Genomic DNA, 25,576 nt, shown 5'->3' on the forward strand with positions numbered 1-25,576 from the left:
TGGTCTCCATATTTGAGGAAGGATATACTGGCTTTGGAGACGGTTCAGAGGAGGTTTACTAGGTTGATCCCTGGGATGAAGGGGTTGACTTCTGATGAAAGATTAAATCATCTAGGATTGTATTCGCTCGAGTTCAGAAGAATGAGAGGAGATCTTATGGAAACATAGGATTATGAAGGGTATGGATAGGATAGATGTAGGAATTTATTTTGAGCTGGCCGGGGAAACTAAAACGAGAGGACACAGTCTCAAGATTCGGGGGAGTAGATTTAGGACAGAGATGAGGAAAAATAGTTCTTCCCAGAGAGTAGTGAATGTTTGGAATTCTCTAACCAGGGAAGTGGTTGAGGCTGCCTCATTAAACATATTTAAAATTCGGTTAGATAAATGTTTACATGATAGAGGAATTAGGGGATATGGGGAGAAGGCAGGTAGGTGGAGTTAGGTCATAAATTAGATCAGCCATGATCGTATTGAATGGCGGAGCAGGCTCGATGGGCCATTTTTGGCCTACTCCAGTTACTACTTCCTATGTTCCTATGTTCCTATGGATCTTCAACATCAATAAGACTGTATGTCAAAACCTCCTTCTTTCCATCTTTCCCATTTTTCCCATTCTTTCCATTCTGTCCATTTCCATTTCCATTGGCCCTTCTTTTAGGCGACAACGGCGAGACTCTTCCCTGACCACGTAAATCCGGTAATGAGTTAGCAAAAACCAATGTATCATGATCATTCTCAAAAAATTGAGATTGATAATTGCCATAAAAAACCTTCAACACAGCAGGATGTCGAAAAGCAAATTTATATCCCTTCCGCCACAACACATCTTTAGCCTAATTAAACTCCCGTCAATGCCTAATAATTTCTTGACTCAAATCTGCATTAAAAAACTCTATTGTTCTTAATCATCTTTGGAGCTTGACTTTGTCTTGCCTTCTGTACCGGGAACTGCAAAATCATTTCTCTATCTTGATAATTCAGGCACCGAATTAAAACTGCTCACGGTGCTTGTCCCGGTAACGGTTTCTTCCATGGCACTCTATGTGCCCTCTCCAATATTAAACCTCCCGAAAGTCTTTACCCAGCATCTCGGGATCCAGTTCTTAAAAAATTTTATTGGATCAGCTCCTTCAAATTCTTCTGGAAGGCCCACAATTTTTACATTATTTCTCTGATTTTGATTTTCCAATGAATCAATCTTTTTCAATAAATCTCTTCTGGATTCCCCAATCCACAAACGAATCTTCCACTTTCTCTATTTTATCCTTATTACGCACAACTTGTTCTTTACATTCAGAAAAAGCCGTCTCAATTTTTAAAAAAAATTTCTTGTACTACATCTATTGATGTAAGGCATTTATTAACATCTCTCTTAAGTGTAGACATATCTTCAGACATATTAGAAAGTTTAGTTGTCACTTGAGTCATTTGTTGAAATATGTTATCCATATGATAGGCAATCCCTTCCAAAACAGTAAAAATAGAGCCCAGTCCAGATTCCAGTGCCGCATCTTAAGGTCTACCTTCTGCAAACTCCTCCTCCAATTGTTCCAGTGAACTGGCCATTGTAGGTAAGTCTTCTTCTTGTTCCACTATTGTAGGGCCTTTTCCTCTGCGGCTGCAGGTCTGCACAACTGACAGCAGCACCCTGACCACATTGGGATGCCACCGTTCAGGCCCCCCGACAGACCACACACACTCCCACACACACTCCAGCAGATCGCGGACCCTTGAGGCACTGCGCACGCCCGGCAAGACCAGGGGCCGCGCAGGGGCAGTCTCCAACGCCATCCTGACCGTCCTCGGCTCCCCCGACGGCAGCACGGGCTCGAGGGCTCTTCTCAGTCGAGTTGCCCGCGCGCTCGACATCACGAACGTGCGGGTCAACGTCGGCTGATCTCATCAACAAGCCGGCACCATCTTGCGGAGACAAGACCGGCGCCAGTGTAATACTTAACCTAGCTGGAGTTCTCTGTGGCTTGGAGGTTCCAGACAACAACTTTGTGGTTCCAACTGGACAGGTAGGCCTCAGTTCTTAAACACTTTTAAAAAGTAGTTTTTTCTGTAATTGAGTCTTAGGTTTTTTAATATTAGCTGCCATTATAAATAAATAGTGTTCCTAGAAGTAAAAATAAAACGTTTATGTACTTAAATTAAAGTTTAAAAATGGGTGTTTAAAAAACTGGCTGGGGAGGATTAGGACTGCACGTCTGTCCTCTATGCCATCTTGCCACGCCCCCCCATATAAATAACCTTTAATAAAATCTAGAAGGGGTACATATGAATTGTTTGATTACAAATTTAAAACTGGCACACAGGGGCAAATGAAGATAAAAATGTCTTTGTTCTAAACATTATTTCATCCATGTGCCTATCACAAGCACCAAAGCTGAAATTTAACCTGGATATCCCCTCAGAAACCCCAATTTCAAATACTCTAGTGTAGAGTCCAACCTCTTCTAACCAGCCCCACCAACAAATGAGACCCCTATGCAGCTCCATATGACCAAATCATCAACAAGACCTTCAGCCCATTGGATATGCTGTCCATTAATTTACAGCAATACTGCATTAATTGCATTTTTATTCTTCCCATGTTTTCATCCTCTAGATTCCACCACTCACCAATACATGGATCAATTCGCCTTCCAACCCTCACCACTTTGGGCAGAAACTGAAACACTTGGAAAAATAGCAGTAGTAATACAGGAAAGTCTGCAGACACCCTGATTGAAGTAAAATCACAATCCTTGAGAAACTCAGCATGTCAAATAGTGTATATAGTAAAGATAAAAATACGTGACCAACGTTTTGGGCTTGCTGAAACTGGAGCATTTGTCCATCATTTTTACTACAATCACCAAGTTTGCAGACTTTCTTGTTTGACTCTAGGCTAGGATATAGATCTGTCGATGAAATTAACCCTTCGGAAAGTGGTTCCAGCTGTGGGGGATTATGGTTAGGGAAGACGGCCATTTTGCCAATTGATCCTGCATTGAACTGCCGCCAGGTCCCGCTTGCATGCTGGAACAGCCCCGAAGCTGCCCATATTGGGCTATGGACTTGGATATTGGGCAGGTAAGGCGAGGACAGTGCCGTCCCCGCAAGTACCACCCTGGTTCTGTAACCAACTTGCCATACCTTAGATACGTCTAAGATCAGTGTAAAATCTGCAGAAAGCGACAGATTTTCTAAACCACATCAAATGGCTGCAGCATGAACAGCAGGACTTTCAGTGTAGCCTTGAGGTATTCTGGTTCAAGTATACTGTTTGCTGCAATTAATGAAGGCAAACAAATACTGGCTGCCTGAGTGAAGATGTTCAGAGGAAAAAGGTGAGCACAAATCAACTACTGCAAAAACAATGGCCTCAGCAGGGGAACAGGAAGTATAACATTATGTCGGGAACCAATAGGCTCAACTATTCAATTGATTGTGTGAAGGTTGTGCACGAATCGCCACTCATTCTTTTTCCCCAGTTTAGGGATGGGCAAGATAGAAGTAATATTTGGACTTTAAGTGCTTATGATCTCGGTTTATCAAAGTGTTAATCACTGGAGAAATACCCTCCTCAGATTGAGGTGTGTCCTGGGTAAACTTGTACCTCTCACTTTGTTTGTTTTAGATTGGTCACAGTGTTTGAGCTACCGAAAGAAAATAGACACACACACCGAGAGCACTTCAGCTTATATAAATCTTTATTACAAATTCAAAAGCTGATATCAAGCTACAATATGCAAGCCCTTCCCAATTATACTTATCAATGCCTGGACTGGTCCAAACTGCCGAAGCGAGGCAACGACTGCACACTTATTGTAGGTTGTCGGGGCGCCGGTAGCAGCTTCTCCACCTCCCCTCGACCGGGACGTTGGCTGGACTCCAGAAGTTCTTCTTCTTGCTGAGAGATGTTGCCACCTCTCGGAAAGTCTCAAACTTCAGCAGTGGGACCATGGCTTATATTACCCAAAAATTGCTTACTCAAATACCTATTCCCAGCACAAAAAGAAAGATAAGCGAGCAAGCTAGGATGCCTAGGCTTCTATCGAATAACACAACTTTCAGCTTATCACTTTGAATACAATGGTTTATTTTGCATCAAGGTTAGGTCTCTGCCTGAAAGACTGTGACCAAAACAAGCAGGAAGATTAAATGTTCTTGGTACACAGACGTCTTTTTGTCAGATAACTGCATCTCTGGGCCCCATGGTAGAATTTAGCTTATGTCTGCTGAGTCTCAAGCAGGTTACTGATTCTCAGCCTTGCAGGAGCGAAAAACATGGTTTAAATCCTCCAATACAAGGTGCCAGTCAGTATTTTCAGATGGTGGGTAATGATGCATTCTTTTTGAAGGTAACAATGTGGTTCCACTGAATAGACTGTTCCTACATGTTTTTTATGGGCTGCCTCAAGAGCACAGATACCAAGGTGACAAGTTTGTAAGGGTTGAGCATCAGGAGAGCATTGGCATCGCTCCCCTCCCCATCCTTCTTGGTCAGTGATGGAAAAAAATAAAGTAGGAGGGGCTTAACAGATGTCCCCACTCCACCATGAGGTGACAAAGTCGTTCAGTCATAAATCCCATATTCACGGCTGCAAAAGGTGGCCTGATCATAAGGCGATATGTGGGGCAGAGTTTCGTGGCTGTTTGTATAGATCTTTCCGGCAATCATTTAGCTTCATTTGTACCTGTAGCCTCTCTGGCCCATAAAATATTTTTTAAGCTGTCACAATTTCTGAGCAGCTAATGTGTTTTGTTGCGACCTCATGCACTGAAGTAGCTGAATGAGTATACATCACCATGCAATGTCTAACACTGACTTCATTAGAGACTCCTATCGTGAAAAAAGATGAACAAAGTGAGGTGGAACATGGTAGACTAGGTATGACCTCACTAGACTACTGGCCTGCTTCTGACCCTCTAACTCCTCCCCAAAGGCTAATAGTCCTAGTGTCCTCCCTCCAAACCAGCCTTGGATCTGGGCCATGCCCAATGTTTCTGGATATTGAAGCCTTTAATCACTCGTTTCGTGTCTGCTTATGGTTATTGATCGCGCCACAGCAAGTCAGGGTCGAGAGAGACCAGTCGGTAAAGTTCTTTGATAACGGAATGGTAGGGGTTACTTGGGAGCTGTCAACCAAACAGCACAGGTGTGTAAGCTAGCTTCTCTGTAGTTACTAAACATGCAATCTGGGCTAGCTCCAGAAACATACCTTGGGTTGTACAGTAAACTATGGTTGGCCACTTATACAAAGCATACCTACTTAACAAGTGGATTGGTGTCATTTGGGATATAATGAAGGTGTCCAGAGACATAGTTCCCATTAAATTAACAGAAACAGAAGCAGTTATGGCAATACATAGGGATACCAGCAATACCAATCATATTCACATTAATGTGACAAGGTGTGAGCTCCACAGAGGGTGTATGTAAGACATAGTGCAGGTATCAACTAAAGCTGATGTAATTGTATCCCCAATTTGAATTGCTGGACAATTTAAACCTAGTAGCCTGTACCACTGATCCCTTGTGTCCCCAACCCCACCATGTCATCGAATCTGGATTGCTTACAGATGATAAGGGTGCAACATCCCTCTGACCACATTGGCGGTGTTCATCTTGTGACCGATCGTGGGCTGGCAGTCCCCACCTGTTGAGAAACCGTGGCCTCATTTCCTCCCTCAACCTCTACTTCCATAATTGGTCCCTTGGAATTTTTTTTGTCACTGAATGAGAACAGGTCATCCCCATCTGTATGAACCAATGTAGTAGTAACCTCAGCCCAGTTTTTTGTTTGCCAATCAGTATTCCTGCCAGTGAGCCAGTTATTTCCCTGTCCCAGCAATACATCAATATCTTATTGATACCCATCTTCTTCTGGGGGAAGGGAGTACCCTTCCTGCAACCCAGGCCATGAGGCTCCACAGGTGCACCTCAACAATACACCCAATAAGGGGTAATAGATATTGCAAATTGGGCTCAGCCTATTATGGAAGGCTTTTAGTGCTTTCAAGGGATTCAAGGCATCTGCTATCATGGGCTTAACCTCCATGTGAATGCAGGGCTTAAGGATTGGCATCTTTCATCATTTTGGCATACATAGAGAAATCGGGGTCACGATCAGTAAGTATTGTGGCCTCCTTTATATTTCGTGATCTGGTCTATTGCCCTTCCAGCGGGGGAGCACCGGGTTGGGCAGTTTAATGGGAACCAGCAACTTCGGCGACCACATCATCCACATTGGGAGATTGGGGTTGGTATAGAGGAAGATTCTGGCTAAACACAGCAATAGTTATAAGGAGTTGGTTTAGCTCTTTGGATTCCCCATCATCCTTTTCAGAGAGTATTTTTGGGTACTGAAAGGTAGGTGGATCAGGGGACAGACACCTCAGGGGCTTCAGACACCTCTTTTTCCTTTTTAGTTATGGGAGGTTGGTGTCACTTGGCCATATTCCACGATACCTAAATACAACAACATATAATCGAGATCTCAAGTAGGGTGTCCTACCTGCTGACAACATTTTATCGATCGTTCTCCCTTTTGACATGTTTTCCTTGTCATGCAAGGAGCATTTGGGATGGGGAACTCACACTGTCCTTGATCCCACAATCTCTATGCTAGGTGATTTCCCATGAATGCAAACTTACTTATACTATATATCTAAAATAAATATACAACAATTTACAATAGATCTCACCAGTATCTCCCTGAAACAAAGCCCCAACGTCTCTGATTTCAACTTTTGTTTTATTTCTGCTTTAGTTTCTTCAAAACCTCACACTTCTTCCCTGCTTCTTACCTCAGCCTATTGGTGTCTCAGCTCAGCATGAGACCCAGCCGGTTGTGCAAGACTCTAATTTTTTTTCTCCTGGGATCCTGCCGACCACAGAGGGTGTATGTAAGACATTTAATATAGTAATTAAAATCTACCTCAACATGTGCTTATATTTATTCAGAGAGACAAACATGCTTTACAGAAATTATGATTACAACATGTAATAAAACCATTGCAAACTGTATCCAGACCTTGACTATGGTTTTGTCTAATTGTAAGAAAATATATATCATTTACATACTTGACTACAGTTAAAGCTTCAACTTAGCTTTCACATAATATGTCTAACTGAACACAATTAGTCAGGGCCAGGTGCTGAGTTAAAATGGACTGATGGCCAACTATGTTAGAGTTGGAGTCAAAATCTCTGCGTGAAATTTCTTCCACAAAATTAAATGAAAAGTTGTGCAGGCTCGAAGGGTCGAATGACCTACTCCTGCTCCTATCTTCTATGTAACTGCACATTTCCCTGACTGATGAAGGCAAACATGCTAATTTTTTTCTTCACCATCCTATCTGCCTCTAATACCACTTTCATGGAACTATGTCCCTGTATCTCCAAGGCATTCTGTTCTATAACACTCACCAGGGCTCTAGTTCAGCAGACAAGCCTTGCCCTGGTTTAAACTACCAAAGTGCAAGACCTCACACTTTTCCCAGTTGAATTCTGACTGACATTTTTCCCGCTTTCCCAGTTCACCTAGATCCTGATGTAATTGCAGATAATCCTCACTAACAACTAAAACCACAGTTGGGTCAGAAATGCTGAATGAGATCGGTGCTCATCTTTTTGGGAGGTCTGTGCTCATTTTACCATTTTTCCTGTGCCCTTGAGGTGTTCAATCCCTTCCCAGATAATCCTTTGTTATGGGTGGGTTAAAATTCTGGGTATGTGACACGACACCATGATGCTACACATCTCCAAGGACCTAGTTCAATCCTGGCCATGGGCACTGTTTACATGTTCTTCCTGTGACCATGTGGGTTTCCCTAAGTACTTCAGTTTCTTCCCATATCCTGAAGATGTGGTGGGTTAAGAGGTAACTTAATATTGTAAATTAGTGTAGGGAAGTGGTAAATTTGTAAAATGGGAGTTCATGGGAATGTCCAAGAGCATAAGCTATTGCAGGAAGAGAGGAAATGGGACCAGTTGCTCTACCTTGCTGGGCCAAGTTGCCTCTTTGGTGTCTTAATAAATTAAACAAGTTGTGATACAGTCTTGGCATGGGTTATAAGTGAAAGGTACAAATGCCATTTGTCCAAATAGACTTCCCTTGCATCAAATTGTAGTTCAAGTTAAACTTGAAATTGATCAATATGCATCCATTTGATTTCATATTTGTAGTTCCAGACTCCTGTAATTGACATCACATACAACCCTGAGATTGTTTCTCCTGTGAGTGAGGCAGAATGACCACTTATTATTACTGTGTAGTGCAAAAAAACTCTACTCAACCTACACATGTAAACAAATAAAGAAATGTAAACAAACTGACGACTGTGCGATACAGGGAGAAAAAAATTGATAAAGTGCATAAGTAAGAGTCCTTAAATGAGTCCCTGATTGAGTTTGTTGTTAAGGAATCTGATGGTGGAGGGGTAGCAGCTGTTCCTGAACCTGGTGGTACAAGTCATGTGGCACCTATACCTCTTTCCTGAATGTAGCAGGGAGAACAGAGCATGTGCTGGGTGGCGTAGATCCTGCTGCTCTCCGAAAGCAAAGTTCCCTGTAGGTTTTCTCGATGGTGGGGAGAGTTTTTCCTGTGATGTTCTGAGTGTGTCCGTTATCCTTTTCAGGGCTTTATGCTCAGGAGTATTGGTGTCCACATACCAGACCATGATACAGCTAGTCAATACACTTTCAACTACATATCTGTAGAATTATGCCAGGGTTTCCGATGTCATACCAAACCTCTGAAAACTCCTAAGAAAGTAGAGGTGCTAACACAATCCCATTAGCATGTTGGGTCCAGGAAAGATTCTCTGAGATAGTAAATCCCAAGAACTTAATTTACTCACCCTCTCCACCTCTGATTCCCCAATTATCACTGGATCGTACACCTCTGGTTTTCTCTTCCTGAAATCAACAAGCACTTGGTGTTTGTGACATTGAGTGCGAGGTTGTTGTTGGTGCACCATTCAGCCAAATTTTCAATCTCCTGTGTGCTGACTCATCGCCCTTTTTCATACAACCCACTACCGTGGTAGCATCAGCAAATTTGTAGATGGTGTTGTGGTTGTACTGAGTCACACAGTGACTCATTTCATGATGTCATTTCAATTAGAGTAGAGGGCTAAGAACGCAGACCTGTGGTGCCCTGTACTGATGGAGATTGTGGAGGTGATGTTCTTAACAATCTTCACTGATTGTGGTGCAGAGGTGAGGAAATCCAAGATCCCCTTACACAATGGGGTGTTGAGTTAAAGTTTATTAATATCGTACAATTGTAAAGTGCAACTGGGTGATTCAACTCAATCCTTGGTGTAAAAATACTTGTAAACACATATATCGGCATAGCACAGATAGTTGCAAGTGGTTTACAGTATGTGCAGTACATGTATAAAAATAAATAAATATTGTTGCATAATACTAAAGTCTCGGGGGGGATTTGCATGAGCAGTTATGGTAATTCAGTCATTTAGCAGTCTCACTGCCTGTGGGAAGCAGGTGTTTGTCAACCTGGTGATTCTGGCCCTGATACTTCTGTATCTCTTTTCAACAGCAAGATGCTATGTGCAGGGTGGTCAATTTTACTGATGAATTTTGAGGGGATGATGGTGTTGAATGCTAAACTTGTTCAGGGAGGCTTCAGGAAAATCTCTTGAGGCATTTCCTCTGACCTGGAAATCTCTTACACTGACAGTGTGCCGAGTAGTTGTTTCAACTGACCACAAATCAGAGCTGAATGTGGGAAGCATTGGCGAGGCAGCGATGCTGACCTTGGTCATCCTGCCAGTGGGTTTGGAGGATTTTCTAATTCCACTGTTGGTGGTACATCTCCAGGTCTTTGAGTTGCCTGCTGGAGTAGTCATTATGTCCAAAGCATCAAAGGAGAATGAGGATCACTGCTGTCCAATAAACTGGGGTTCACTGGAGAAAACAGAAAATTTCATTGATATCAATCTTCATTCAAAACTGGCTCCAGAGTTACAGGAATATTTCCCTATTGATGACATTTTTCAGCAACTTTTAATAGGTCAGCATTTTCAGTCTTAACTCCTTTTCCTCATCATACCTTTATGTCCTAATTTCCATTTTGTGGCCAAAAAAATTATAGCTTTAATCGGCATTACTGCAGTACACTCAACAATTGGATAGCACTTGTGGGAAGAAAACAATATTTCAGAATGTCATGCTTTTAAAAATTAAGGGAATAGAGATTTGGAATGGTGCCGGAAGAGTTGCTAAGGTAAAGGATCAGGGACGATCTTGTTGAATGGTGGCATAGACAGGAGGTACCAAATGACCCATTTTTTGTAACAACTGGAAATGTTGCAGATGTGGCCATTTTAAGCAACTGCAAAGGTAAGGAACTCAGGAAAGTGGAACAAGAAAATGAGAGAGAAGACGTAAATGGTTTAAAAGATAAGTGATAGTCATCCAATGCAATCTTGCAGTCCATAATCACCGAAGGTAGTTAGAATCTCCACCATCACACTTTGCACCAGTTCTCCTCAGCATGCACTCAGTCCCAAACTGTACTCCACCTACACCCATGACTGCACAGCCAAACACCACAGCAATTCCATCTTCAACTTCACTGACAGCATCACAGGCATAGGCCGTGCCAATTAATGATGAGATGGAACACAGGAGGTTGAAAGTCTAGAGGCAAGGTGCAAAGACAGCAATCTCTCTGTCAATACCAAAACGAAAAGGGATGATCATTGATTTCAGGAGGGGAGGTAGAGTCCCCACGCCTGTCCACATCAATAGCAATGAAATGCAAAATGTTAAAAGTTCTTCGGAGAAAACATTTCTAGTGACCTGACCTAGACCAAACATTTGACCAATTGTTAAGAAATTACAGTAACAAATCTACTTTCAGAGAACACTAAGGAAGCTTGGAAAGCTCCCCCCATCCTTCAACAAGTTCCTCAGGTGCACCATCAAAAACATACTTGCTGGATACATCCCAGCATGGTATGGGAGATGCTCTGCTCAAGATCAGAAGCTGTAGAAGGTACTGAATGCAGCTCAGAACATCACACAAACTTTCCTCCCCTCCACGGACTCCTCATGCCGAGGATGGCAGGCAACCTATCACTTTTCTCCCTCCTTTCATCAGGGAGAAGTCTCAAGGGTGTGAAATCACATACCAACAGGCTCAAGGACAGCTTTTTCTCCCACAGACATCAGGTCCATGAATGAACCGCACAAGAGAGCTGTAATGCTGCCCTTGCTTTGTACTGTTATGACCCTAAAGGATCCAAAAACCCAGCAGCAATAGACATTCACCAAGACAAGTAGTTTTTAAAACAAAAATTGTTATTAATCAACTTTAAACATGAAAACAGAATCAAACTTTAACTTATCTCTATACTTAACTAACCCAAATTATGTATGTAATGTGTGTGTAAATTTAAGAAAAGTTATTTCGTTCACACTTCAATCTCAATTCTCCTTCTTCCAAGTTCTCTGATTGCAGGCAATTCTTATACAGTGCACAGAATTTAACATGTATAAAGTTCACCAGGCTTTGGTGCTTGAAAGGTAAATGTTTACCGCTCAAGAAGGTTTCTTCTAGGGTTTGCAGAGAGAGATTTGTTGTTCCAGGATTTCCACAACTGAGGGACCATCATTAGTCACCTCAATGTCTCGCTGATAAAACTTGCCCCGTCAGGGTTCACCAGATGGTAACATCTTTCTTTCAGGCCATCACAGAGTTCCTTTCTGTTCCAATTATTCCAAGAGAAACATCAGACATATAGCACTTCCAGCCATCCATTGCTCTGGAACTTTCTGTTTCCAACCGGCTCTTCCTGGCTTGCACTGTTCAGCTGCTTTCAGTGTCACACACACACTGGCTGAGAGAGCTTGTTGAGATTGGTCTCACCTCTCTCTCTCTCTCTCTCTCTCTCTCTCTCTTGCCAACAGCCAGTTTGTCTCCTCCAAAAGAATGGCTATTCATTTCATGACATCATTTCAATTAGCACCTACTGTGAAATGTGCATAAAAGTCTCCATAGACCCTGCAATGTTACTGAATATGAATTCTTCAGTCTTTCAAATAAGATCTTTTTTTAAAATGTATGTATGTATGTTACCTCTCTAATTTTACCAAATTCCTCCCAATATTTATACATTACAGTACTCATTGATTATTTTTTATTGTAGTTCTAAACACTGTAAATTGTTCTTCTATTTTGTATACCAGCATGAATATTGAGCTGACCTGTTAGACTTCTCACCAAAGGACTCCTCTCACTGTAATTGATATAATGTGACAAATAAAATGAAATGTAAAACTTAAAAACTTACAAAATGAAGTGGGAATGGGACCAGTAAAGAAACACAACTTGATTCTTAAAGAGCTGTAAATGTCAACCTCACCCTCAAACGCTGTGTGAAAACTTGCAATGGTTATTAAATGAAATGATTAAATCTAATAGTTCGGACAGTCATAAAGTGCTTACATGAAACAATGTTGCTTCCCATTATTTTTAAAGTTGATTGCAGTTGTTTTCACATTTCAAGACTTATAGTGACTTGTGTCCAAGCACATCTACATCCCTTGGAGTATCAGCATCACCTAATCTCTCATTGTGCAGCAAATTTCTGTCATGTGCATTCATGCATACGGCTGCTCTTCATTGACTACTGCTCAGCTTTCAACACCTTTGTTCCCTCAGTGCTGGGCAAGAATCTCCAAACCCTATGTAACTGCACCCTACTTCTGTGACTGGATCCTTAAACCTTCCTCATCGGAAGATTGGAGTCAGTACAAATTGGAAACAACGTCTCCTCCTCACTGATTATCAACACAGGTGCACCTCAAGGACGTGTGCTTCGCCCACTGCTCTGCTCATTATACACCCATAACTGTGCGGCCAGGCACAGTTCCAATGGTATCTACAATTTTGCTGATGACACCACGGTTATCGGCAGAATCACCAACAGCAAAGAGGAAGTGTACAAGAAGGAGATAGATCAGCTCACTGAGTGCGTGCCAACAACCTGATGCTCAACATTAGCAAAACCAAGGAGATGATTGTAGACTTCAGCAGGAAGTCAGGAAAACATGACCCAGCCCTCATCAAGGGCTCATTAGTGGAGAGGGTCAAGAACTTCAAATTCTTTGGTGTCAACATCTCTGAGGATCTGTCCTGAGCCTTCATGTCGATATAATCACGAAGAAGGCTTGTGTTGGAATCTAAGGGTTAAAACATCATGGAATATATGACTATTTAACAATCTTATATTTACTTCATGTTTACAATATATATGACTATGTAACAATATTATATTTACTTCATGTTTACTGGTGGAATCTAGGGGTTAAAATATCATGGAATATATGACTGTAACAATTTTATATTTACTTCATGGTTAAGGGCAAAGAGTAATGTAATTAAGTGGCAATCGCAGCATGGAGCAAAGTTGGCTGAGTCCAGTAGGGGTAGAATTATCTGCTCCCAAAATACAAAGGAGAGGAAATGGATGAAACGATTTAGGAGGAATGCTCAAACTGAAGGAGGTGTTGAGTAGCACAGGAGACACAGGGCAGACCAGAACAAAGAGTATCCTGTAAGAAACAAAGGGAATGGAAAGCCAGTCTAGGAAGAAGATTAAGGCATGAGGAGGTGTTAAGGAGAACATAAGAAATTGGCCAGACAGGAACAGAACGATGATTGGAAATATCTGGGGTAGGAATTGATTTCTGTTCAAAACAATAGGATGGTCTGATCTTGAGGATTTAAGATAAGAGGTCTACACCCGAGATAAACTGTAGAATAGTAAATTGCTGGTGATATACTTTATGTAAAAAATCTAGCAAAGCCAACTTTTGTTCTGTATGGTAATTTGGATCTATATAAACTGAGCAGACTGGACAATAGTGGTCAGTCTTGGGGAATAGCTCACTGTGCAGGTGACCTATGAACTAACGACTGAACCAGAGCTCTGTTAAGCTTTATTTTTGTGCTGTGTAATAAACTGATTGTTGAACCGAATATCTTCTCCTATCACTTCATTCAACGAGCACGCTGGACTCAGACGACACATAGACTAAATTGAGGGTCGGGTAAAGCCAGAGTCCGACACTTGCCAGCAGCTATACTTCGTGAGGTGTTTGAGGAGATTCGGTATGTCACCGAAGACTCTCGAAAACTTCTACAGGTGTACAGTGGAGAACATTCTAGCTGGTTGTGTCACTGTCTGATACAGAGGCACCAATGCTCAGGACAAGAAAAAACTCCAGAGGGTTGTGAACTTGGCCAGTGACATCACAGGCACCAGACTTCACTCCATCAAGGACATCTACAAGGGGTGGTGTCTTAAAAAAGCAGCCTCTATCCTCAAAGAGGATACCCCCAACACCTAGGCCATGCCCTCTTCACTGTGCTACCATTGGGAAAAAGGTACAGGAGCCTAAAGATGAGCACGTATAGCTTTGTCCCAGCTGCCATCAGATCCTTGAATGATCAATGAACCAAAGAATCTGCTTGCTTTGACTTCCCGTGTACTATTTTTATTTATTGCTGTTTTTTTTCTTTGGCTTGGCTTCACGGATGAAGATTTATGGAGGGGTAATGTCCACGTCAGCTGCAGGCTCGTTTGTGGCTGACAAGTCCGATGCGGGACAGGCAGACACGGTTGCAGCGGTTGCAAGGGAAAATTGGTTGGTTGGGGTTGGGTGTTGGGTTTTTCTTCCTTTGTCTTTTGTCAGTGAGGTGGGCTCTGCGGTCTTCTTCAAAGGAGGTTGCTGCCCGCCGAACTGTGAGGCACCAAGATGCACGGGTTGAGGAGATATCAGCCCACTGGCGGTGGTCAATGTGGCAGGCACCAAGAGATTTCTTTAGGCAGTCCTTGTACCTCTTCTTTGGTGCACCTCTGTCATGGTGGCCAGTGGAGAGCTCACCACATAACACGATCTTGGGAAGGCGATGGTCCTCCATTCTGGAGACGTGACCTACCCAGCACAGTTGGATCTTGAGCAGCGTGGATTCGATGCTGTCGGCCTCTGCCATCTTGAGTACTTCGATGTTAGGGATGAAGTCGCTCCAATGAATGTTGAGGATGGAGCGGAGACAACGCTGGTGGAAGCGTTCTAGGAGCCGTAGGTGATGCCAGTAGAGGATCCATGATTCGGATCCGAACAGGAGTGTGGGTATGACAACGGCTCTGTATACGCTAATCTTTGTGAGGTTTTTCAGTTGGTTGTTTTTCCAGACTCTTTTGTGTAGTCTTCCAAAGGCGCTATTTGCCTTGGCGAGTCTGTTGTCTATCTCGTTGTCGATCTTTGCATCCGATGAAATGGTGCAGCCGAGATAGGTAAACTGGTTGACCGTTTTGAGTTTTGTGTGCCCGATGGAGATGTGGGGGTGCTGGTAGTCATGGTGGGGAGCTGGCTAATGGAGGACCTCAGTTTTCTTCAGGCTGACTTCCAGGCCAAACATTTTGGCAGTTTCCGCAAAACAGGACATCAAGCGCTGAAGAGCTGACTCTGAATGGGCAACTAAAGCGGCATCGTCTGCAAAGAGTAGTTCACGGACAAGTTTCTCTTGTGTCTTGGTGTGAGCTTGCAGGCGCCTCAGATTGAAGAGACTGCCATCCGTGCGGTACCGGATGTAAACAGCGTCTTCATTTTTGAAGAACGTTTGCACGTTGATGCTGCCGTAAACAACAAAATTTGTGACTTGTTCATGGCAATAAACTCTGATTTTGATTCAGAAATGATACCTTATCATTTCTACATTGTATTCGCCAGGTTTTTCACTTTGACCATATGTCTTTGTATCTGTTTTAAATCCTCCTTTGTACCAAAAATCCCAACTAATTTACAGTATCATTTACAAACTTGGAAAAATTCTACTGTGCTTGTCAACCAAATCACTGTGAAGTTGTGAAAATTAGCGCCCAATCACCGATCCCAACACTGCTTCATTAGTCTGAAAACCTGAGAACAACTTTATTATTGTTGCTCTTTTCTTTCTGTTCTTCAAACAATTCTCAGAGGTCAGAAGGTTTCTAATCAAATGTGCCAAGCCAGATATATAATTACAATTTGATTTTGTCTGAGGTTCATGAACCACCTGCCTGATTTGTGCATATCTGAAACTCACTAAGTTGGTTTCTCTTTAAAAATTATTTACTCTGTTTGCTGTTTTCACCTCTAGTTTGTTGGATGGTGTTGATGGGAAGATTCGCTTCCAGACATACAAGCATTATGGTCTTCCTATATGGAAATTATATGTTGGTGTAACAGAGATAAAATACATTTCATCATTTTTATTCCCAATTCTGTATTTGTGAATTTTATCTCAGAGTTATTTGTATTGAACTCATACTCATGTAGCCGCTATGCCCCTCCCCCTTACATTATTGATTGCACCATGAGGGGAGAATTGTTGCTGGGCTATTTTATTGGTTTTTAAAAAAATAAATTGCTTATGCTGTCAGTCCTAATGTATCTTGTTTATTGCTAATATTATTACATTTTACAGCTGGTTTTGACCATTAATGCAAGTTTTATGGACATTTTTATTTAACTTGTGTCTGGCACCATTACCATGTGCTGGTCATGTGACCAACATAGCATCGTTGAGATTTCAAAGTGTAAATTCTATAATTTTGCATGCTTAGGAGCAAAGGTGCAGAAGGAAGAAAACCCAGAAGGCGATTGATGAGTTATATTATGTTCTGCAGGTATGAATTTTCCTTGTTAAATGTTATAATCCTGCTTAGTCAATTAACCCTATGCAGTTTTTAACTGGCCCACCGGGTGTCACTGTTTACACCTTTATACATAGTTTTCCATAGTTTGAGAAGACTAAGATTCAAGATTCAACTTATTGTCATAGTAATAAAACAGTGTCCTTTTGCCTGCTGCAAGGCAGACCGATTTTCCACCAGAAGAAATTGCCTAGGTGCCTCATACATTTCTTACAGTCAGAAAAAGAGAAGCAAAAGAGAGGCCCCCAGAGTCACTGAGTGTCCGAGATTCACCTCCAGTGCTTCCACAGCCACCCAGAGTCCAGTCCAAACCATTGCCAACCCAAGCTCCAGCTCTAAACCTCCGACTCCGTCATGGACCTTTTGGCGCCCTCGGCACCTACTCGTATCCCGATTCCAGCCAGTTCGAACCAGACTCCAGCAGTCCGCAGCCCAGCGCAACTTTCCTGACTCCAGCAGCCTGCAGCTTCTGTGGGTTCCTCGCCTCGAGTTGCCAGCAGCCAGCCGTAGAGCCCCCCCCATTGGTCCACCTCCGTGGTCACAGTCACATGGGTTGTCGCTTCCACTTTTCCTTCTCAGATGGGGGGGGGGGCTGGTCTTCCTGTCCTCTAGTGCCCTGCTCATTCCTCCACTTTCCCGGAGGCTGCAGGCATCTTGGGCGCAGACCCTAAGGTCATGGGAGCTCAAATTAAAACCCCCGTTGGCTCTCTCAACGGGCCATTCAAAGTCCGTGCAGAGCCGATGCCAGTCAATACCCCACAGGAGCACTGCACCCCACAGCTATACCCCACAGGAGCACTGCACCTCCGCTCCCTCATTCCCCACAGGTCCACAGGCGGCTCTGGCAGTGCCGCCATCTTCACTGTCTTTATAATAGAGTAGAAATGTTTTCCTGTCGATTTTAAATAGCTCTCGGCTAATATTGTGTACACTGACTTGAGTGTATATTGAAATGTTAAAATAAAGTATCTATGTGTAATTTGAGAGAAAGAATGAAAAGACATTGTTGATTGCACCGTGAGAGACCAAAGATGCAGAAGTAATTAAAACCAGAAGGCAATTGATGTGTATATTGTCTCATGCAGAGAGCAATTAAATGCTGGAAAACAATTCATTGAGTCATCTCTTTATCTTTGGCCCATGCAAGCCTGTTACATTGACAAACTCATTAATAATAAATTTATTGTCATACAATGTACTGGTACCCAAAATTCTTACTTGCTGAAGCCGAATAGGTACCTTTAAAAAAACTATAATAGTAAACTAATTAAATTAAAATAAAAGAGAATAAATATACAAAATAGAAAATAAATATTTGCAGTAATCCCAATAATTACTGTGAAAAGTTAGATTCATCATTTATCTCGTGTATATATCGATAACTCTCAATGAGAGATTAACCAATTTTTAAGATAATGTGCGTTGTGTGATGCAGTACTGTGGCTTTTCAGAGTTCATAAGAGTTCTGATGGCAAAATAGAAATGAAATCTGTTCCAGTAGTCTTAGCTTGCTCTCAATTTCTACAAGGTAACTTCACTCAGAGGATGGAACAAGCTGCCAGTGGAAGCTACAGAAACAGGTTCAGCTTTGACATTGTAAAGGCATTGGGACAGATAAATAGGTAGAAAGGGCTCAGAAGGATATGGTCCAAATGCAGACGAATGGGAGTAACCTAGAATGTCATTTAGTTAGCATAGCTGTGTTGGTCTGAAGGGGCTGTTCTGTGCAGTACGCCTCTGAGTTTCCACTTCAGGTTAAATTTGTAGTTGATCAGGCACATGCCCTAGATGTAACTATATATTGCATGGCAGAAGGGCTCCATGAAATGGCTCTGATTTTAAAAGAGGAATGTGGAAATACAAAGCTTCAACCTTCACCAGGCTGTCACCTGGAACCCTGAAGGGGAAATCAGATACACTACATGCCTCAGTGTAATAATATAGTTGTATGTACCGGCTGGCCCGCCCTCCTGATGTCATCCTCTCCTAGACTCCTCCCTGGACTCCTCCCATGTGACCCAGGCCATAAAGGTCGAGTCCCCTCTTCCTCTCCTCATTTCCCTAACCTTAACCCGGGCCAGCCATCTCTAGTGTAATAAAGCCTATTGTTCCCCTCAGTCTTTGTCTGTGTATTATTGGGGCAACTGGTAGCGCCCAAAACTCAGCAAAGGAATTGCATTGAAGTGAACATCAAGAGAAATCAGCAGAAGATGGAAATCTAAAGTAAAAACATAAAATGGTGCAAATACTCCACGATATCATTTTTGTAAAAGAATTGTGCAGTGTATAGAAGAAGGTGATATATTTGCAGGTTTGAATTGGATAGTCTATCTCCAACCTGGCAACAGTTCCAAATTCCATTCTTGCTGTCTGCCAACTCAGACATCGGATTAAAAAGTTGAATTAGTCTCGTAATTCCATCACATCATCTATGGACAGAGTTAACAATGCAGGTGGAAGGCCCTTTATCAGAACTGGGAAGGAGATAAAAGAAGTGTGTTAAGCTGCAGGGAAGGTGGGGAGGGGTGGAGGGGGAGTGGAGGGTAGCAGGTGGCAGTGGCGGGGAGAGTGGTGGAGTAGGGTAAAACCAGTGGTGGTGACGTTTTGCATCATAGGTAATGCACTAAAGACTATAGTAGAGAAACCAATAGGCTTTTATTCACTTAAGAATACAAGAACCCTGTGGTCACATTGCACAATCTCAGAATGAAATATTCTCATTATAAAAAAAAAGTTGTGTATCTCTACAAGACAGTTAATATTGAATAATGTTTATTTGTTTAAAGAACCCTACTGTTTGGTTGTCCTGCACTGAGCTGCAGGTAGCTGTGGAACAGTCACCTTTATACAGGAGCCTGTGGGGAGGGGCCACAGGTACAATCAGCCAATAGGTGTGCCTGACCAGGTAATTACACATAACAATGGTTTACCACATTCACCCCTTGTTTTTAAAAAGAGTCCAGCAGGATGAAGTGGAGCTTACAAAGTTACAAATCAAAGACACAAGTTCAGTCTTATAGGTGATCTGGTCATTCACTGGAACCGTTGTAGTCCTGGTTGTGGCTACAGTGCCACAACAGGGCCTTGGATGGTCTTGGGTGCCTATACATTCTCATCAGTGTTCAACTGGTGGGTAGGTGCCAATGAGTCCAGTGTAACCTCCCTCGGGATAGAGGCAAGGAACCATGTGTCAAGTGTATTATGTGTGTTCCACAGTGAAGGTGGGGGGTGTGGGGGGTACAGCCATGGCCTCCAGGGCTCATGAGGGAGCCAAGTCCCCAACAGAGACGTTGACTTTGTGTCTGTCCGGATATACCATGTAGGCATATTGGGGGTTGGCATGGAGGACCAGGGGGTCAGACTTATGGCTCTCACATGCTTCCGGAGTAGGTCAGCCCCTGGGATGTCAGCCACATCAGTAGTGTGGTCCCAGTCGCAGATTTCCTGGGGAAGAAAAACATATGTTCATGTGGTATGACATTTATGGCCGTACATAGCAGGGACCTGATGGAGTGGAGTGCCTCTGGGAAGACCTCTTGCCAGTAGGAGACTGAGAACCCCTTAGACCGCAAGGCTAGGAAAACAGCCTTCCAAACCGTAGCATGCTCCCTCTCCATTTGCCCATTATCCTGGGGGTTGTAACTTGTGGTCCTGCGTATAGACGCAGCTCGTCACTCATAAAGGAAGGCCCCGGTCACTGTGGATATAACTGGGGAAGCCAAACAGAGTAAAGAGGCTGCTCAGGGCCTTGATTCTGTGGCAGCATCATGTCCGAGCAGGGGATGATAAATAGAAAATGGGAGTATTCATCAATGATGTAAAGAAAATACACATTGAGGGCAGGGGTCTTTTAAAATCGACACTGAGTCGCTTAAAGGGGCGGGTGGCTTTAATTAGTTGTGCCCTGCCTAGGTGGTTGAAGTGCGGCTTGTATTCAGCACAGACCTGGTAGTTCTTTGTCGTGGACCTGATCTCGTCAATGGAATATGGCAGGTTGCATGCTTTGACAAAGTGAAAAAACCTGGTAACTCCAGGTGGCAGAGATCATTGTGGAGGTTTTGCAGTCAGTTGATCTGTGCACTGGCACAAGTCCCACGGGACAGGGCATCTGGCAGCTCATTAAGTTTCTCCAGCCAGTACAAAATGTCATAATTGTAGGTGGACAGTTCAATCCTCTCCCTCAGTATTTGTCATTTTTGATTGTTAAATATGAGCACAACTGCGCATTGATCAGTCAGCAGGGGGAATCTCTTACTAGCCAGGTAATGGCAGCAGTGCTGCACTTCCTTGATAATGGTTTGGGCCTCTTTCTCAACTGAGGAGTGTCGAATTTTAGGGCCCTGTAGGTACGTGAAAAGAGAGTTAAGGGTTGCTGCTAGGGCATCGCTTTCCACCTGAAATGGGGTGGATTCATCCACAGAATACATTGTGGTCTTAGCGATATCTGTCTTAATGCAATTGAAGGTAGCCTGGGCCTCTGCAACCTGGGGAAAGGATGTAGATTTGATGAGGGGGAAGGCCTTGTCCGTATAATTTGGGACCCATTGAGCTTAATAAGATAAGAACCCAAGACACCTTTTCAGGCCCTTGAGGCTGTGTGGGAGGGGAAGCTCCAGGAGTGTCCACATGTGGTCAGGGTCTGGGCCAATGACTCCATTCTCCATGACACAGCCAAGGGTGGCCAGACAAGTTGTGCAAAACACACCCTTGTTCTATGTAAGGTTAAGGAGCTTGGCTGTTTCGAGAAATTTCTGGAGATTGGTGTCATAGTCCTTCAGGTCATGGCCACAGATAGTGAAATTATCAAGCTATGTGAAAGTAGCCTGCAATTCATACTGATCCACCATCCATTCCATCTCCTGCTGGATGACCAATATGCCATTCGTGACACCAAAGGGGACCCGGAGGAAAGGGTAGAGGTGGTAGAGGTGGTCCTCTGGGTGGATGGATATATGCCAATTTCAGGTCAATGGTCGAAAAGACCTGATACTGGGCAATTTGGTTGGCCATGTCAGCAATGTGTGGAAGGGGGTATGCATCCAATTGTGTGTATCTGTTGATGGTCTGAATATAGTCGATGACCATCCTATTGTTTTCCCTATTTCATACTACCACTACCTGCGCTCTCCATGGGCTGGAACTGGCTTCAATGACTCTCCTCCTTGAGTAAGCGCTGTACCTCTGCCCGGATGAAAGCCCTGTCCCCAACACTGTACCGCCTACTTTTGGTGGTGATGGGTTTACAGTTGGGAGTGAGGTTGGCGAATAGTGATGGGAGGCAATTTTGAGTGTGGAGAGCCTACAGGTCGTGCGTGGTGAGTGGAGGGGTTGCTGGTTCAAAACCTGCCAATTACATACAGTGAGGGGTGGATGGGGCCCATCAAACTCCATTGTCATGCTTTTAAGGTGACACTGAAAATCCAGTCCCAACAGCGCAGAGCCGCAACATTACAATTAGACTAAAGTCTTTATATTCAGTACCCTGCACCATTAGAGTCACTATGCAGAAGTCCTGGACATCCATTATGTGCGACCTGGATGCCAAGGAGACCTTCTGGTTCACCAGCAGTACTGTGAGAGGAAAACGCCGCACTGTGTCCAGGTGGATGAAGCTCTCCGTGCTTCCACTATTGACTAAGCAACTCATCACGTGGCCATTTACCTGAATATCCATCATCGACCTGGCAAGTTGATGTGGGCTGTCCTGATCAAGTGTGATGGAGGCCAGTATTGGGTTACTGCATATCGCTGTTGTGGGCGGCAGTGGTGTCCAAAATGGCAGCCTGCACGTGACGCTGCTGGGTCCCAAAGATGGCACGCAAGATGGCGGCATGTCCCAAGATGGTGGCACCCAGGGTAACAACAAGGTGGCTGCATTGTCAGACAAGTAGGCCTTCATGTTCTGGAGAGCCACCCCCAGTGTACCTGCCAGCTCAACTGCTCTCTACAGACTGAGCTCCCTTGCTCCAGGAGTCTCTGTTGGACATAGTTCAACCTGATCACCAAGACATAGGCATCCCAGATCAGGTCCTCTGTGTACTCCTTGGCAGACATGGCCTTGCGTTCGGTGTTGGACTCACTGGGTCATTGTTTTCAAGTCACTGGGAGATGTCTGGCATAGACAACTTTGATTTTACACAGGTACTGTCCTTTGAGAATGTCCACGGCTTCCTAGTTTGTTGTAGCATCCCTGATCATGAAGAACACCAGGGTGCCGACCCAAGAGTGCAGACATGCAGTTTGTCAGTCTCCAATCGCACAATGGTAGAGGAGGCCTGCAGGAATGCTTCAAAACAGTTCAGCCAACGCTCAAAGTTGGTGGATGCCTCAGGCGATTGAGGGTCGATTTCCAGTTTTTCTGGCTTCAGGATCTGCTCCATTGTAAAAAAAACTTTGTGAATAAAATTGATGCACCATCAGTTACTCGAAAGTCTATTGTAAAGAAACCAATAGGCTTTTATTCATTTAAGAACACAAGCACATCCATACTATTTGGTTGTCCTGCATTGAGCTTCAGGGGGCTGTGGAACAGTCACCTTTATACAGGAGCCTGTGGGGAGGAGCCACAGGTGCAACTGGCCAATCACTGTGCCTGACCAGACAATTATATGTAACAATGGTTTACCACAGTAAGAGTCATTGCTTCAGTATTAACGGAGTACTGCACTTGTGGGCCTGAGGCGATGTCTTCCTTCTGTTGTTAGTTGTGTTGTTTATCATGAACACTTTTTGTGTCCTATTCTACTTGCTAATTATATTATCACCAGCTACCTCTGATAATCCTTCGAGATTAAGGAATCTTGTGATGGAATCGTGGGAGTAAATCAACCTGAGTTGGCAGTCAGCAGTGGTGGAAGATGGAATTGTTGTTAGAGTTGGAGATACTTCCTAGTTTAAACCAGCCCCTTCTCCTATGCACTGTGTGACTCATTTTTTAAAATTGTAACACCAATTGCAAAAATTATTTAAATTGTTTGAGAACTTCTACCATGTATTTTTATTATGTTGATTTGTTTCTCATGTGAGCTATGGTAAGGATGCATATATTGATATTAATCTTAGTTTTCGAGTTGGCCTCGTCCTGTGAAAGTGCAGACTTTGTCTCTTCCAATTCAATGGCTGACTAGGTTGCAGGAGCTGCTCCACCCAAGATCAGAAGAAACTGCAGAAGGTGGTGAATGTAGCTCAGAACATCACACTCACCTCCATCAACCATCTACACCTTCTGCTGCACAGGAAAGGCAGCCAACAAACGGAAGGGCCCATCACACCACAGCAACACTCTCTTCTCCCTCCTCCCCTCAGAGAGAAGGTTCAAGGACAGTTTTTTTCTCCATGGCCGGCTGGCTCCTCACAGTAAGACAATTGCCTCCTGCCCTTGTTACTTGATCTTTTCAAGTAACATGACACACAGTATCTTGCTCTTACTCTTCTACTCTGTATGGCTGTATTCACATTAGATTGGACTCCTCTTGAAAACGAACCATTTTCACTGTACAAATAAATTTGAACTTGACTAGGGATCTGCACTCTTGTATCACAAGATGAAACATGGATTGAGGAAACATGCCTTTGAATCTTTGCCTCAGATATCACTGATTAAACACTATACTGTGGTTGAGCATTTTCAATGTAATTCAAACTGGCATTGCTTAACTCAACTTGATCTAATTAATCCTTTTATAAATAATTTGGTTGGGTTGTACTTGTTCTGCAGCACATTTCATTTTGATGATAGATTTATTACGCTGAAAGACTCAAGGGATAAAAGTACATGAATTTTAATTAATTGAATTGAAATTTAGATTGAAAACGCAGCCAGACAAGCTTTTACGTTTGTTCTTGCCCGAGTGTTCTGCCCTTTTGTGGGCTAAGTTGCAACTTGAGTCACAGGATCACATTTTCGTAGCAGGCAAATCCATAATGGATCAAAACACTAAGTGTTTAAACAAAAGATAAATAGCAAAAGAAAGGGCCAGATAGAAGAATGCAGGTGGGTACAATGGCAGCAGAATTGTGGGAGTCTGTAATTGGCATTGCCGTAGCTGTTTCCACGCTGCATGACTCTACAACTACGGCAATGCCAATTACAGACTCCCAAGATTCCCACTTGCCCACAACGTCCAAAATGTCCCAGTCACACCCGCCCACATTTGGCCCATATCCCTCTAAAGCCATCCTATACATGTATTTGTCCAATTTTTCTACTGCATTGCAATAGTTCCTGCTTCAACAACCTCCTCTGTCAGCCCGAATCATACAGTCACCACTGTCTGTGTAAAAAAAGGTTACCCCTCAGATTCTTGTTAATTTTCACCCTGGTCTTTTCTGGTTACTGGTTTCCTTACTCTGGGCAAAAACTCCATGTTCACCTGATCTATTCTCATGATTTTAGACACCTCTATGTGACCACCCTACATCCTCCAACACGCCAAGGATTAAAGCGCTAGCCTGATCAACCTATCCCTATAACTCAGGCCCCCAAGTCCTGGCAACAACCTTGTAAATCTTCTCTTCACCCTATCCAGCTTGACAACATCATTCCTGTAGCCCTGTGACCAAACTTGAACACTATACTCCAAATGGGGCTTCACCAATGTGATCAACCATGACCTCTCAACTTCTATGCTCAATACAATGACTAATGAAGGCCAATGTGCGAAAAACCTTTTGGACTACCTTCAAGATGCCACTTTTTGTACCTGTAGCCTGAGATCACTCTGGTCTACAACACCCCCTAGATCCCAATCATTCATTGTGAAGGTCTTACCCACGTTAGGCCTCTGAAAATGCAACCCTTCACATTTCTGAGTATTAAGTTCCATCACCATTCCTCTGACTAACT

The 25,576-nt window shown here is 43.3% G+C and overlaps 1 long non-coding RNA gene across 2 annotated transcripts in view; it reads left to right on the forward strand.

The window, feature by feature from the left end:
- Positions 1–1,579: 1,579 nt before the first annotated feature.
- The window catches only part of LOC138757220 (uncharacterized), a 107,112-nt gene continuing 83,115 nt past the window's right edge, over positions 1,580–25,576 (forward strand). Inside the window, exons 1-2 of one of the 2 annotated variants that reach the window (XR_011353424.1) lie at positions 1,580–2,024; positions 16,642–16,704. This is a non-coding gene — a long non-coding RNA (uncharacterized lncRNA). The remainder of the gene's footprint in view (positions 2,025–16,641; positions 16,705–25,576) is intronic. The other variant, XR_011353425.1, reaches the window with a different exon arrangement.

Source organism: Narcine bancroftii, chromosome 3, assembly GCF_036971445.1.
Source record: "Narcine bancroftii isolate sNarBan1 chromosome 3, sNarBan1.hap1, whole genome shotgun sequence".
Lineage (NCBI taxonomy): Eukaryota > Metazoa > Chordata > Chondrichthyes > Torpediniformes > Narcinidae > Narcine > Narcine bancroftii.